Here is a 15,796-nt window from a genome sequence, read left to right as displayed (position 1 = left end):
GGTTCCTGCTAATGAGACAGTGTCAGTGCTCTTTCCCTAAAACAAGGAAACTTTTTAATTGTTCACCAATTGGCAAGACCTTTAGCACCTCTGTTAGTCCCTGGTAAATGGTACATCTGGTACCTAGGACATCGGCACTACAGAGGGTCCCTAAGGGATGCAGTATTTATTGTGCCACCCTAAGGGACCCACTACCAAACTCATGCAGCCTGTCGTTGTAGCCAGCATGAGAATGTGCAAACAAGTGTGAAAATAGAACATGGCACACACCATGTGTGCCATCCCTACAGTCACTGCATGCAAAATATGAAAGTCACCCCTACAGCAAGCATGAGCAGATATGCCCCTGTGTGTCTAGTGAAATTGCTAGATAGTACAAGTGAACAGGGAAGCCATCTTCAGTATGTGTACTGGGCACTGTGTGGAAAATGACAATGTGTATGTACATAAGCGGCGTTCATTTGTGTTCACCATACCCCTCGCTGTAAGCAGAACGAATACCGCGAAGCATTGACCGCATCATCCCGCCAGCATAGGCCTATGCACGCACGTACACGACAGCCATTTTGATTGCCATGGCCTCTCTGCCCACTCCCGATAGCCAGCATCTCTCTCTCCCCCTCACTCCCCAGCCTCGCAAGCATCCCCAACAGCCCCCGGTCTCTCCTGCTTGGGTCATAAACGCACCTCCAGCGCGACCCTGTCTACGAGCCACATCCCGTGCTGAACCCCCCTCACTCTCTCATCTCATTCATAGAACAGGCCCTTTTGATAACCTCTTCCTCCCTGCCCGATTGTCCGGCCTGACCCCAGGCCATCACTTAGCTCAACAGATGCAGTTTATTGCCCCCTACAGTAGGACCTCGCCCCACATCAAAGGAGCGGGGATTAATCAATGCCTTCACACCCCTAGATCTGACCGATCGCTCACATTCCTGTTCCCAGCGGAATGTCCAGCTGCGCGATAGCCATCATGCTGAGATTTGGGTGGGGACCTCTACTGTAGATATGTGTGAGAACGGGCCTGAACCGGGGATTCCAAACGTGCCTTTTCGTACTTCAAAGTTTCTTTATTGCAATAAGGAATGTTTGTGCATCATAAACCTGTGTATAAAAGACGGAGCCTCAGAGAAACTTGTTAGAGCACCTCTTGAAGACATTGTGCGCGTGTCGGAAATGACAGGCTCTCCTCATGAGAAATAAAAATCTGTTTTTGCACTCCCGCTTCCAGCGCCCGTCTCTGTATTTGGTAACTGATCAAAATGGGAACTAAGAGGCGTCTTGTGCCAGCAGCCTGGGCATCGGTTGTAATTTGGGCTGTTTTTCCTCAATTGGCGTCCCAACGCGGGGCCCATCAGCTACATAAGGTCCGGTAAGAGAGGTCCAGACGATGGGGTGAACATCTGAACGATTGGAGTATACCTGCCTTTAGAGGGCCCTCGTCCGGCTGCCGATTGAATGAACTTCACCGATTCCGAACGGACCTCTCTCAAGCGACCTACTGTCCTGACTGGGATCCCACAGGAATGCTGCAGTAAAAACATGGAGTAAGAGAACGATCGGGCGCTGAAAAGGGAAGGCGAAGAACTGTCCACACGGTCCGGTCCGGGTAAGGTTAAGTAGGACGTCTTTACGTCTGATTGATAGGATGACTTTATCCATCTAATTGATTGAGTGATTGATTGTTTATATTGGAATCGGTATTTAAATACTGGTATTGTTCATTGATTGGTTCATTTAGCCTTGGTTGCTACTTGAAGTATTGGTTCTTTTTGAGACATTCTCTGTTTGCAAACAGCGACAAATAGGAACGTTCCTCTCTCTTTGCAAATAGTGAAGGATAGGTAATGCGGACTTTTGTCCCCCGTTGTAATCCGTCATGCCTGTTTTTCTCCCCACTGATTGATTGGTTGCTCTGTTGCTCTTTGAGACATTCGCTGTCTACAAACGGGGAAGAATAGGAATATTCTGTCTCCCTTTGCAGATAGCGAAGGATAGGTAATGCAGACTTTTGTCCCCCATTGTAATCCGTCATGCCTATCTTTCTCCCCACTGATTGTTTGTTATCGATTTTTTATCGATTATCGCTCTTTTGAGATATTCCCTGTCTACAAACAGAGAAGAATAGGAATATTCTGTCCCCCTTTGCAGATAGCGAAGGATAGGTAATGCGGACTTTTGTCCCCCGTTGTAATCCGTCATGCCTGTTTTTCTCCCCACTGATTGATTGATTGTCTGGACATTTATTGTTCAAGGAATAGTTCTTTTGAGGTATTCTCTGTTTGCAAATAACGTGGAATAGAAATATTCTGTCTAGTCTTTGCAAGTAGTGAAGGGTAGGTAATGCGGACCTTTGTCCCCCGTTGTAATCTGTCATGCCTATCTACTCCCCACTGATTGGTAAACTAGTTCCACCCGGACAATTTATTAGAGGTAGATCATCTGGCTCAACCGGAGGGTGCCCCTAATAAAAAGGACATATGTAAAATACGAAGTAATCACCGTATCCTGTTAACAGAAGCTTTAGCACGAAACACACTAGAAAAGGAAGGAAAAAGAAATCGAGCAAAATCAGTAGGCCACTGATGAGTTTTTTTGACTTCGCTAGAAATAAGAAACGTTAGAAATAGCCCGCAATAAGAAACATGAAAGTGGTGAGAGAAGCCAAGCTTGATATCACGGCAGCCACGAGGTAGCTAGGCTCCGCCGCCCCTCACTGCTCCAAACATGTCTGTCCCACTGCCCGCCACGCCCAATAACGGTAACATAAGATAGATACAAGTCAGCAGATACCTACCCCCATTCCAGAAGCTCCCGAAGTGCAACAGGTCCACGGTTACGCCCATCCGGAAGACGAGACCTCGACACGTGCAGGGCGGGGCCCGGCTGACCGCCATCGGCCGGAGAGGTCGTGGGGTGGATGGCCCGGAATGTACTGGTCTTCCCATCCTCCTCTTCTGGCGCCTTGCAGGCCACGGGGGGGGATGTCTTGCTTATGCCTCCGACCCCCCCCTCTCTCATCGCCTGGTCCGGCCATCACGAATGTCAGCGCCAGGAGACGGCGTGGGGTGCACTTGGAGGGAGAGGCGGCGCGGACGAGCCTCTCCCACCTCCCCAGGTGGAGGCCCCTCAGCTGCACCCCCAACGCTCTTCTCACCCGAAAAGGGTTCGTCCACTCTTGCGGTGCAACGCCACGCCGGACAGGCTGGAGTCCGTCTGCTCTTGCGATGCAGTGACAGCCGGTTGCCGCGGAACTCATAAAATAACGGTCGACTCTGCAGGATTGGGCCTGGCGTGCAAAGATGGCCTGGTCGCTTGTCAGCTAGAAAATGAGTCCCCCGTCCAGAAGCGTTCTCCTCAGCTTTGAAGATTCTACGAGAACTGCAGGGGCACCCGACCTCCGCGGGCCCCCCGATGGGGAATGACTGCCATGATTGCCCGCGGAACGACCAAGACGTAGCCACGAGACGTTGGCGCTCTCATGCCGGCGCCAGCCTCAGTTTGAATGACCAAAATCCTGCAGACTACCAATTTGATCAGTTCCGGTGGAACACCAGTGTGACCCGGTAGGAAAGATTGTTGCCTCCCTCCCCCCTTTGACTGATGGTTCATATTGACGGCCCCTTCTGTTGCCCTTTAACGAAACTTTTGGACTGCCGAAAGAGGCACTGGTCCAACCACGAGTTGGTGGAGACATTTTGACTATACTTGGACCTGCCTGACCTCACCCAAAATGGCGCCGGTACAAATGAAACTCGCAACTCCCTGTTGTGTTCCGGTTGCTCAGCCTTGATATCATGAGATATGTATGCAGTTTTTGAAGCGCATGGCGGGAGGGGATGGGTACTGATTGAACATTCGGACAATGAATTGATATTAAGTTCTGAGGCATCATTGATTACCGTATTATTGAAAGTTCGAATTTTTTACACTTATGGCACTTGCCCACAATGAATTTTCGATATGATTTTATTGCACTTGTCGCACCTTTATGAAATCAACGACCACCGACTCCGTTACGTTTTCCTCAAATAAATATCCCCTCATGTACAGTTCCAGTCTGCTCCGTGGCCGGCCCACGTGGTTGTAGGCCCGTAATTGTGCGCCAACATTTTTAAATAAAGTTGTTTTTTTGAAAAGCAAACATAGTTGTAGCACTTAGATTGGTAAGTTTCGAATAAATGGCCACTGTTTCCGATATAAGTAAAATACAGGTGAAATGAAGCAACTCGATTACTTAAAGGTTAAAAAGCAAAGTACACAGAAATATTGCAAATGTGAATGGTCCAGGTTTGTTGTGTGTATGTGTTTTTTTATATATATATTTTTTATTTTTGTGCAACGTAAAAGCAATCGATAAAGGTCCCGGTATTTAACCTTTACTTTATGTACCACATGTATCAGGGAAGTTGTTTCAGATGCCCCTAAGCCACTCCGAAGGAATGCCACCTAGCCCCTCTAGTTTCCGTGCCTGATGAACAAAAACGACCCTGTACCACTGTAGACCATCCCTCCTCCTCGAAGGAGAGCACGAGTTCACCCCCCACTTTACACTGACTGCCCTTTGTTTTGACCCTTCCCTACACACGATCCGTAATACCATACTTGGGCGATCTATGCAATACACAGTCCATCAATGATTATCTCTCCCGCACTACCGGTCCCTCTGGGCTTACACGCCGAGACGAAAGGGACTGCATCCCACGGAGATAGGTCGAGTATGTGGTAAGTAAAAGCATTTTCGGGTTTATGCGCGCTGATGTGTTTTAAAACGCTGCCCCCACCCCTTCTTTTTCCCTTCTTTTCTGCAGGTCACATCGGAACGTCGACTAAAGTATGGAGAAGACCTAAGCAACACGCCATGGTTCCGCACGGAAAAATTGTATATTGTCTATGGGGACTGCCTCTGAGAATGTGACGAATTTGTGTGATATGAATGCACGCATGTATGCCCTGATGTGTATAGCTCGACTGAATACACGTTGCACACGTTTGGATTGATAAGAGAAATGTTTTATGTATGACTTAAGTGATGATCGAACGGCCGATGGAATGGGGAAAAAGGGGTCTGAACATGGTGCCTATACATGACGAGCAAACAAAGATATAGCACTCCCTTACTTAGAAACAACTGTCTCTCTCTCTGAACCCAGCGACTGGGAGGGTGGCCTGAAGCAGAAACTTGGCGGGTTATTGCAGTATGACAAAATTTGACTCCAACCGGCACCCCAAATAATGCAACCAAGGATGACGTGCACCCATGAGTAAATTCATACGGTAACTAAATAGGGAAAGGTTCAGGAATATTCCGGGGTGAGGTTTACCCAAGTACCCTCCTCCTGGAAGACTAGGAATATTGTCAATGTTTAAGATTTACCACCTCCTTCTTGCACCCTCATAGACATGAAACTCAAAGCTGCCCCATTGTTCTCCCGACTGACACCCTCCGTTGCCTCAGCCTGGATACCCATTCGCTAAAAATGATTCGAAGATCCCACCGTGAGTATTAGCCCAACCAGGTTAGTTCCCGAACAATTGACAAAGGTGTAAGTATTTGCAACCGAGGCCACCAGCAAAGGCAGCCAGATGAATTAAGTAGGATACTAAGGATGCGCAGCATGCAGGAAGAAATCTTTCTGGCCAAGTACTGTTCTATGTTTTGTCTTGGATTTTTGTATATAATACATGTACTATTCCCCCCCGCCTGAATTCATGTGTACGTAACGTATGGATCTACGTCGTCCCTCAGCCTGTGTTTCTATATAACTTGACCCCTGCTGTTCTGTGTTGTGTGCGCACTAAATGGCCTATTATTGTACACGTTTCTCTCTCTCTCTTTCTCTCTCTCTCCATGTCGTACGTGTACCGAATAGTCCGTTTAAAATGCGGACGACTCTCTCTCTCTCTGAGGGTCCCCCTGTTCCCTCTTCCTTTATGTGGTAACGTTGTGCCCCGCCGGCACAAGCCTAATTGGTTTTTTAACACAAAGGTGTTCGGCAAAATTGACAGAAACTAAAACAATTGTAATTTGCCATATTACTACCTCTCCTTTCTGTAAAATGATGGAACTTGAATTGGCTAAGAAGGAAAGGACAGGTAAGACGACTGATGTCCCCTAATCTGGCCTTTTTTATAGGGGGACTATATGTCAGTGCCCAGATTGCCCCACCTCTCTGCACCCAAGTACGGATGTCCAAAGCGTCCTCGTTTCTCCCGATTGACCCCAGCTCCATACCCCGAAGTATAACTGATGACCCTGATTAACCGTTGCTCCCCGAGAAAAGAATGTTTAGCCTCTGTCCCTCTCTCATGATGATAGAAGACTGCCAGGGCTTGGGTTAGAAAGACGAGTCTCTACCGAAGGATCCGATTTCGAGTTTGATGGAATACGCAGTTGATAGGAGTCTGACTTCTCTCCATATACGTCATGATAGACTTAGTACAAACTCAGTAGAAATGCCCGCATACATACCCCATAGTGATAACTTCTGACCGTGACCGATGAACGTATCCCCAACTACTTCAGATTGGGGGCGGAATTGAAATGTATAAATGTCTTCTCCTGCCAGTTCTCTAAAGCTTGTTTTGTACCCATTCAAAGATACACAATCACCGGAGGAGAGGGGCCGGACGTGACGCACAGCCTAGCCGCAGATCATGAAGCACATGTGACCTCGACCAAAGGTGGAGCCGCAGAGCAACGAGACGCGGGACGAGGCACCACTCTCAAACACGGAAAATGAAAGGATGGAGGGATGCCTTGAAGCCCTCTGCTTGCTGACCCACGCGTGCCAGAAGTCCCCGCCCCTTTGAGCCCGATTGATGGGCCTGCCTGCTCGTTATCCTTTGCTCCCTTGGTTTGTCTCAAAGATCTGATCCCACTCCGCCCTCTCTTCCCTCGATTATCCGACAACCCCCCCTTTTTTTCACATGGATTTTGACTCAGAGAAGAACAGCATTTAGGTAGAATAGGGTTTGCCACGGAAGGAGAAAGAAATGCAGGTGCCCAGCATGAGGCACCCTTAAAAAGATTAGTTAGGAAACAGGACTGTGGTCTAACAGCAGAGGACAGATCGCACCCTGCGACTTGTAAGGATGGAACCGAGCTGGACCTATAGCTCCACCGCCGGTGCTCAACAGCGCCAACGGAAGAAAACGAACTACTAGAGCCTACCAGTGATGGCTCGCTGCTAAAAAGACACTGTGGCGAAGATCCCCCCTCCCCTTTCTGAACTTTCTACCCCCCCCTGACTACTTGCTTGTATTGAACTGAATTCCTCCCTCAACCACTCTGTATTGCTTTCAAAATGTTTCATCGGTCACTCTTGACTGTACATTGATACCGCCGGAGAGAGAGTCAGAACATGGTTCCATAATGTGTCGGAACATTTCCTTGATTGACTCCGACTGAGTAGTATACCAATCTCTAGACTCGTATATATATATCGACAAATGTAAATTCATCTGTATTGCACCTCGTCTATCGCATCGACTGCACATGGTTATATGCAATCCGCCAGTATTGACAAACGCTATTTCATTGACCACACATGGCTATATGTACACCCCGTCAGTTATGATAAACACGGAAATGAACTAACTTATGTTAAAAAGCGGCGACTGTGGAAAATGACAATGTATATGTACATAAGCGGCGTTCATTTGTGTTCACCATACCCCTCGCTGTAAGCAGAACGAATACCGCGAAGCATTGACCGCATCATCCCGCCAGCATAGGCCTATGCACGCACGTACACGACAGCCATTTTGATTGCCATGGCCTCTCTGCCCACTCCCGATAGCCAGCATCTCTCGCTCCCCCTCACTCCCCAGCCTCGCAAGCATCCCCGACAGCCCCCGGTCTCTCCTGCTTGGGTCATAAACGCACCTCCAGCGCGACCCTGTCTCCGAGCCACATCCCGTGCTGAACCCCCCTCACTCTTTCATCTCATTCGTAGAACAAGCCCTTTTGATAACCTCTTCCTCCCTTCCCGATTGTCCGGCCTGACCCCAGGCCATCACTTAGCTCAACAGATGCAGTTTATTGCCCCCTACAGTAGGACCTTGCCCCACATCAAAGGAGCGGGGATTAATCAATGCCTTCACACCCCTAGATCCGACCGATCGCCCACATTCCTGTTCCCAGCGGAATGTCCAGCTGCGCGATAGCCATCATGCTGAGATTTGGGTGGGGACCTCTACTGTAGATATGTGTGAGAACGGGCCTGAACCGGGGATTCCAAACGTGCCTTTTCGTACTTCAAAGTTTCTTTATTGCAATAAGGAATGTTTGTGCATCATAAACCTGTGTATAAAAGACGGAGCCTCAGAGAAACTTGTTAGAGCACCTCTTGAAGACATTGTGCGCGTGTCGGAAATGACAGGCTCTCCTCATGAGAAATAAAAATCTGTTCTTGCACTCCCGCTTCCAGCGCCCGTCTCTGTATTTGGTAACTGATGAAAATGGGAACTAAGAGGCGTCTTGTGCCAGCAGCCTGGGCATTGGTTGTAATTTGGGCTGTTTTTCCTCAACTGGTCATTACGAGTTCCCCAGCTACATGATGGCTTCACTAAACCTGTGGTGTGAGGTATCAAATGCCTTGTCTTCAATCAAGAAATTATAAAGCACAACTATTCACCGGTGAGGGTCTCAAGATGCTGGGAGAGAGGGGCTAGGTCTGCAGTTCAGTTGAAGAGCCAGGGTTTGAGGTCCTTCCTGAATTGTGGCAGCAATGGTGATTGCCTGACGTGTAGCGGCAGGAAGTTCCAGGTCTTCGCAGCGAGGTAGGGTAAGAATCTTACTCCAGCCATGGTCTTGCCGATCTGTGGGATGGTGGCCAGGGCCAGTTGGGCAGAGCGGAGATGTCTGGTGGGGATGTGGACGGTTGAAGTATGCCAGTTTGGCATTCTGGGGGGCTTTGTAGGTGTGCATGAGAAGCTTGAAGGTGATGCTCTTATTGACATGCAGCCAATGAAGGTCTCTCAGGTGGCCAGTGATGTGCTTATGGCATGGGACGTTCAGGATGAGTCTGACGGCGGTATTCTGGATGGCCTGCAGTTTCTTTTGGAGTTTCTTGGTGTTGCCAGCATAGAGTCTGTTGCCATAATCAAGTTTGCAGCTGCCGAGCGCATGGGTGACCATTTTTCTGGACTTGGTGGAGATCCACTTGGAGATCTTACAAAGGAGGCAGAGTGTGTGCTAGCAGGCAGACGTGACAGATTTAATTTGGTGGTTCATTGAGCGTTCCGAGCACTGCGGGCCACCAAGAATCGTCCCAGGCAGAGGGGGAGGAGCCTGGGGCAGCTGTCCTTCATACAGGTGGCAACTGCCTTCATACCATCATGGAAGTTGCTCTTGGCAGCTGGGTCACATACAAAGACACATAAAATATTAAAAACATTAAACGCATTCCATCAAACTATAACTTACTTAAAATGTAGCTTCATTAGGAATTACAATGTTTTGTGTGAAAGCAGGGGCAGGGAAAAATTTTAATAAATGGGACATATAGCGCAAATAATAAACAACATTACATCAATTAGAATGGTATATTCTTTCTGAATACTAAAGTGCATTTCAAGGAAAAACAACCATAGAAATTATATATATCATATTTGTTTTGCAACCAGCATTATCGCTTGTTAAAAGATCATACTCTTTCTCTGCGCTAAAATGCATTAAAAAAAGCCAACCCTAGAACATATGTCATAATCATTTAGTTGCTGGAGAAAGAGCACAACAGCTTTGCATTTATAAAACTTATCCCTACATAAGAGGGACAATAAAAATGTTCTAGTGTAGGGTAGGTAATAACTACAAATAAATGGAATAAAGACTGAGGCGATTTCTCATTGCATGGACAAATACATATATCAGAAGATTAGTATTGCCCTAGCTGGCAACAAAACAACCAACAAATCATACCCAGTCTAAATCTAGTCAGCATTGTTTGTTCATAAACATTCTGTACAAAAAGTAAACATGGTGCTGCCCTTTCTTTCACCTGAATTACACAGTAAAACCACCTCCCTGGAGAGCAACCACCTCCCTGGAGGCCTGCCTGCGCTTTAGAAAACAATTCTGAATCCCGATTTAGCCTTTTTTTACTAATTCATCTGGATTCTCAAACATATGTACACAGTCCAGGGGTAAAAAAGAATACTAAATGTACTTTAGCCACTAAATTTTCACTCCATGTTCCCAGGACAGGCAGTCTCTTATAATTACCCGGATAAGCTCAGCTACACTATTCTACCATATTGAGCATTAGAAAATCAGGGGGGCTAGATTAATAAAGTCTTATACATAGTCCAACTCTAATTCCTGGTGCAAGCAGAAATCTGAGTCAATAGGGTGACCCCCATCAGGCGATGACAAAACCTGTTTACCTCGACCTGGATCACCCCAACCTTTCTGTAGCCCCAAATCCCCCATACATCACAGTTGGTATGCACTTCCTTTTGTAAACTTCCAGAATTAGAGCAACCGGTTTTATGCCAATACAGGCGGCAAGGGAAAAGGAAATACCAACTGCACTGGAAAAAATAATTATCCTGCTTCTAAGGCAAAATTTGTCTCAAGTCAAGCCATTTCATAGAGATCACAAATCTTAAAATTAGAAGCTTGAGGCATTTGGCCGTTCTGGCAAGAAACACTGCATCATCTGTATATAATAACGCAGGCACAGTCTTTTTCTCAACTCGGGGTACGTCTGCTCAGCTGTATCCAGTTCTCTTTCCAGGTCATTGATATAAAAGCTAGAAGAGAATGGGGGCAAACACACATACTTGCCGTACTCTTTGTTTAACTTTAAATGGTGGTGTACACTCGCCGGCATTTCCATTCCTATCCTGAGGCCGAAAGATCTTGGTGAAGGAGTCTTAGAAAGGAGACCAAGGGGCACATGCATCATTATTTTTTGCGGTCACAAAGGGACAGATTCTGCAAATCTGCCCCTTTGCGACTGCAATTTTTGCATTTGGGATGCATCATCCAAAATGCAACAATCATAATTTAAGTAATAATCGCAAGATTTTCAATTACTTAAATTACAATTGTATTTAGGGAATCATAAAAGTGCATATTTCAAAGTTCTATGTAGCACACAAACATGCCCTTGGGGCATGTGTGTGTTCAAAATGTTTTTTAATTGCACTTTCATGGATGCATCAGGGTGTTATTTTGGCACCCTTGCACCCTTGAAATTGCATGCGCAATTTGCGAGTACCTATTTGGGACTCGCATGTTGCACAAGCAATTCCCATTGATTCCGATGGGCCTCTAGAGTTACAAAGAAGGAATGTGTAGGAATCGCAATTTTTTTGCGATTCCTACATGCATAGGAATTGCGATTTCTTAAAAATCTCAATTTAGGAATTGCAATTCCTAAGTTTGGTGCATGTTGCCCCAAGTCCTTCGTGGGATACCAGGGTAGCCCACAATTTGAACCTGTTGACGCAGTTGAATGCGGTCAGCAGGTCTATAAATGCCAGGTGGATCGGGCTCACTTTAGTATTTTATGTTTAGCCAAGATAAGATGTAAATTGAGGCATTGTTAAGTCATCTCAAGACCCTTCCTGACATCATATTGCAGTTGGGAAAGAACAGTATGCTCATTTATCCAAGAAAAGGAGTCACTTCAGAGTTACTCTGCCAATTATCGTAGCTGTTGAGTCGAGCAGTGATATTGGCTGGTAACACCTATGATCATGGGCATTACCCTTTTTGAAGATAGGAACAAGGATAGACGTGCACCAAAAGATGACGGTACCCCCACCTGAAAAACTGAATTAAAGTCACTGGTAAGCATGGGGCCCTGAACCCTGGGTGTGGATGTCATCTGTAGCAGCAAGGAGAGCGGTCCCAGTGCTTTGGTTGCTTTTAAACATGATTATTAAATCTCTACTGATGCCAGTAGTGGATTTATTCAGATATGCACCTAGAGGGCACCTTAGAGGTGCCCCCTTAAAATCAACCAGGCTCTTAGTGTGCTGGACGACTGGAATCGTACAGCCTGCCACCACAGATGAGTGGCTGACCCCGCTGGAGGTGCGAGCCCATGCCCTCTGAAGTCAGTAACAATGCCTGCTCTGGGAGGAGGTCTTTACGCCTCCTCTAGCAGGATGGCTAGTGAATCTGCATACCAAGGCCAGAGGCTACAAAGACTCTGCCACCTTTGATATGCAACCCTAGCTTCCCCCACCCCCTACTCTGAGGTCCATTTGGTACCAGGACAGGTGGGACATTAGCTATGCAAGGAGGTGTGGTGCACTATCAGGCCAGTCTCACCCCTACGGTGGGCTGCCTGATGTGTTCTATGAAAGAATGATTCCACCATCTTGTTTTTATTGGAATTAGGAACTCTGGGACAAGGTTATGCCCACTCTCCACAGGAATGGGTTATATATGAGGTGTAGAGACCCAAAGGGTAAGCAACCCATTGGCGACTTCTCCACTCCCCTTAATGCCCCTGAATTCAGTATTTAGGTGGCATAGCTAACTGTGTGGGTGGAGGTCTCTGGGTTTTTGTGCTACAATTGTCAGAGCCCGATTTTGTTGTGACACATTCCTCGCGAACGGCTTCACCCAAGAGCCATTTTTGAAAGTCAGTATAGAGGAAAGTGGAGGATTGTGCCCTCACAGTCAGTCAAAGGTAGTTCAAAAATAAAATTCAATCATTCCTTAATGGTATTGAGTATGTGGTTTTTATTGATTGTTGCATATACGAAAAAAAGAGAAGCACAGCCGACACGTGTTTCGCCCTATTGGCCTATTGGCCGTGGACTTTTTCAAGGCAAAATTCAGATGTGTAGTCAGGTAAGAAACGTGATTCTCGGAGTGTCTGATATTCTATTTCTGCGGTCCTGAAGCAAAGTATTATGGTGGCACTCTGACACCAGGGGCTCAGATTCCGCTGAAGAAAAAGAATGACCAAGAAGAGCTCAAGAAACAAGAACTGTGGACTACTGATGGACTTTGGCACCACACCCTACCTGCCTGCTCCTGTCCCAATAATAATGACATACCAACTTGTCCTGCAGCTGTGCATCCTACAAAAGCCCCAGAGGTCCACCAGCACTTCACAAATCAATCAGCACTGCCTTTCAAGTGAAGGAGCCAATTCCCTGCAACCTGCAAGCACTGACCGCAATGCCCAGTTCATCATTCTGCTAACCACTGGGTCCACCGATGCAGCAGCCACCCAGGAGGATGTGACGGTACTCCGGGGGGTGAGATCCATCTACCATCAAGTGTGTGAACATGCTAAAACCAACCCGAGCTGCCCTGCAACAATCCCCGGGGTACCTGACCCTTTGCAGAAACCAAAGCTTGCTTAAAGTCCAATCCAGACTCCAACTCTGAAAAGACCAACCAACCAACAAGGGACATCAACATTGCAGAGGTCAGCACCAAGAGTGGACCAGCTGTCCTATTTCACCCCCCTTTGCAGGTCCAGTCGAAAACTGTGAATGACTTGGCCACAAGCCCAGCCTCTGCACCCAAGCTCCCCTGCCTTGGTCCATGACAGCCAACTGTGCCCCCCCCCTACTCTCAGGACCTTCATGTACCCAGCCCCCTGTTGGGAGCACCCAAACTTGTTCCCAAGTCTCCCTCTGCAGTCTGTTTCTAGGTGCCCCCCTTTGGCTACGGTGCTGCATGCAAGGCTACCAACCTGCCCATCACCTCTGCACCAGGACACTCCAGCCTAGGTATACCCAAACTGCTGGTGGTACTTTGGGCCTTGGCCCCCTAGCACCTTAAGTCCTAAAGGAGACCCCTGAAATGTGGAGAGCATTTCCGCATAAAACCAGCTTTGTGTTACATTTTTATTTACCTCAAAAAGTACTTCCCCAATTATGAAGTTTACATAAAAATACATGTTTTTTTTATTTCTCTCAAGTTTCTTCTGGAGTGTGTGCCTCAGGTATTGACTCTGTGTGTTCAACAGATGCTTAACACTACCCTCTGATAAGCCTAAACTGCTCTTCACACTCCCACAAAAGAAAGCATTTGGGATTAATAATTTAAGTACTCTAAGTCAATAAGAGGTGTCTGGACTTTCTACATAGCGTACTTCTTCTTGGTACACTACATAAAAATTCAGCTTCCTGCAGTATGATACATCTGTCAATCTTAGGGTGGTCTTCCCTGAAGCTTTTTGCCTACTTACCTCCATTTGTGTTGCAGTAATTCATTTTCGTTTGACTTTGGACTCTGTGCGCTTTACTACTACTAACTAGTGCTAAAGTGCTTGTGCTCACTCCCCTAAACATGTCTTAGTTGGCCTACACCTGTTAGGCATATTTCATTAACGTATACATCCCTTCTAGTGTGGTATATCACATGCCAAGAGACTGTGAACTAAATTCTACTAGTGGGCCTGCACCACTTATTGTGCATCCACTTAAATAGCACCTTAAAACATGTCACAGGAATACAATTGCAGACTGAATGCAGTTTTAAACTGCCAATTTACTTGGCAATATAACTCCCTTGCCAAGCCTTAATGCCCTTTTTATTGCATATGTCCGCCTAAAGGTAGGCCCTAGGTAGCCCATAGTGCAGGGTGCATTGTAATAAAAAGGTTGGACATGTACGTTTACGTTTTACATGTCCTGGTAGTGAAAAACCCCAATATTTGTTTTTCACTACTGTGAGACCTATCTGTCCCATATGCAGCTGCGGTTTCTTCATGAGAGCGGGGTAGCGTAGCTCCCTCGCCCACTGCGAGCTGCACTAAAGCAATGTGAGTAATATAATGGCATTTAAATGATTTCATTGCCATTTTATTATTGACAAAGCGTGCCACAGCCGTCAGCCTGCCCAGGAGATAACATAAAGGAGGGGCATGCCCTCTACTGCACGGAAGACAGGTGATGTGCCTGGCCAGACACTGCAAAAGTGCAAAAGTCAGTTTGGCAGACTGTCTTGAGAAAACCAAACTGACAGGAGCACTTTGCAGGTCTCCAACCAAATCTCTTAGACAGCTGGGCAGAGAGCTAGCACAGGCCTACAGGGTCTAAAGGAGCATATAGCCAGCCCTCTCCACCCAATCCAGGCACTCCTCTCATGCAGCATGAGAGTGGCATCTGGAATGGTTAGGGAAGTTTCCTCTCCCACTGGTACCCATCAGAGATACAGACTGCAAGGACACAGAAAGACGCAGCCCAGGTTAGTGCATTTATTTTATTTGTAATAAAACTGTAATGCATGCAAGTGCTTTTATTTTGTATTCTTGTTTTATGGAAATGTGTTTTGGGAGGCGGTGGGGCACTTCGCCTGCTTCACTGCTTTAATATGTTTCCAGCCACTCCTGCCCATATGATAACTTTGAGTTGCCTTATGATTGGGACTAGGTAGTCAGTTCATGTTTAGCATCTATTATATTGTAATCTAAATCCTCTTTAATGGTAAAGTCTGATTTTAATTAAAATTTAGAAAGTGTCACATTTTAAAAAGTTGCTGTTTTCCTGTCCTTAACCCTTTTGTGCCTGCATCTTTTTTTGGACCACATGACAGAGTGTAACTGACAGTTAGACTTTGTGATTTTCTCCCAGACAGTCCCACAATAGAGGAATTAGGTATGCCTGGATCATTTGCTGGCATGATGGAGGGTCGGAGCCAATCACAATCTATTTGCAACTGAGTAGGTGGTGCTCTGCTTTCACATAAAGGACCTATTTCCTCCACATTGTCACTGCAGCCACCTTGGAGTCAGGAAATTCCATGCACTTCAAAGAACCTTTTAGAAGCTTCTCCCACCTTCCACATGGAAGGGCACCAGGTATAAAAATA

Source organism: Lissotriton helveticus, chromosome 11 (assembly GCF_964261635.1).
Source record: "Lissotriton helveticus chromosome 11, aLisHel1.1, whole genome shotgun sequence".
Taxonomy (NCBI): domain Eukaryota; kingdom Metazoa; phylum Chordata; class Amphibia; order Caudata; family Salamandridae; genus Lissotriton; species Lissotriton helveticus.
This window is presented reverse-complemented; position numbering follows the sequence as displayed.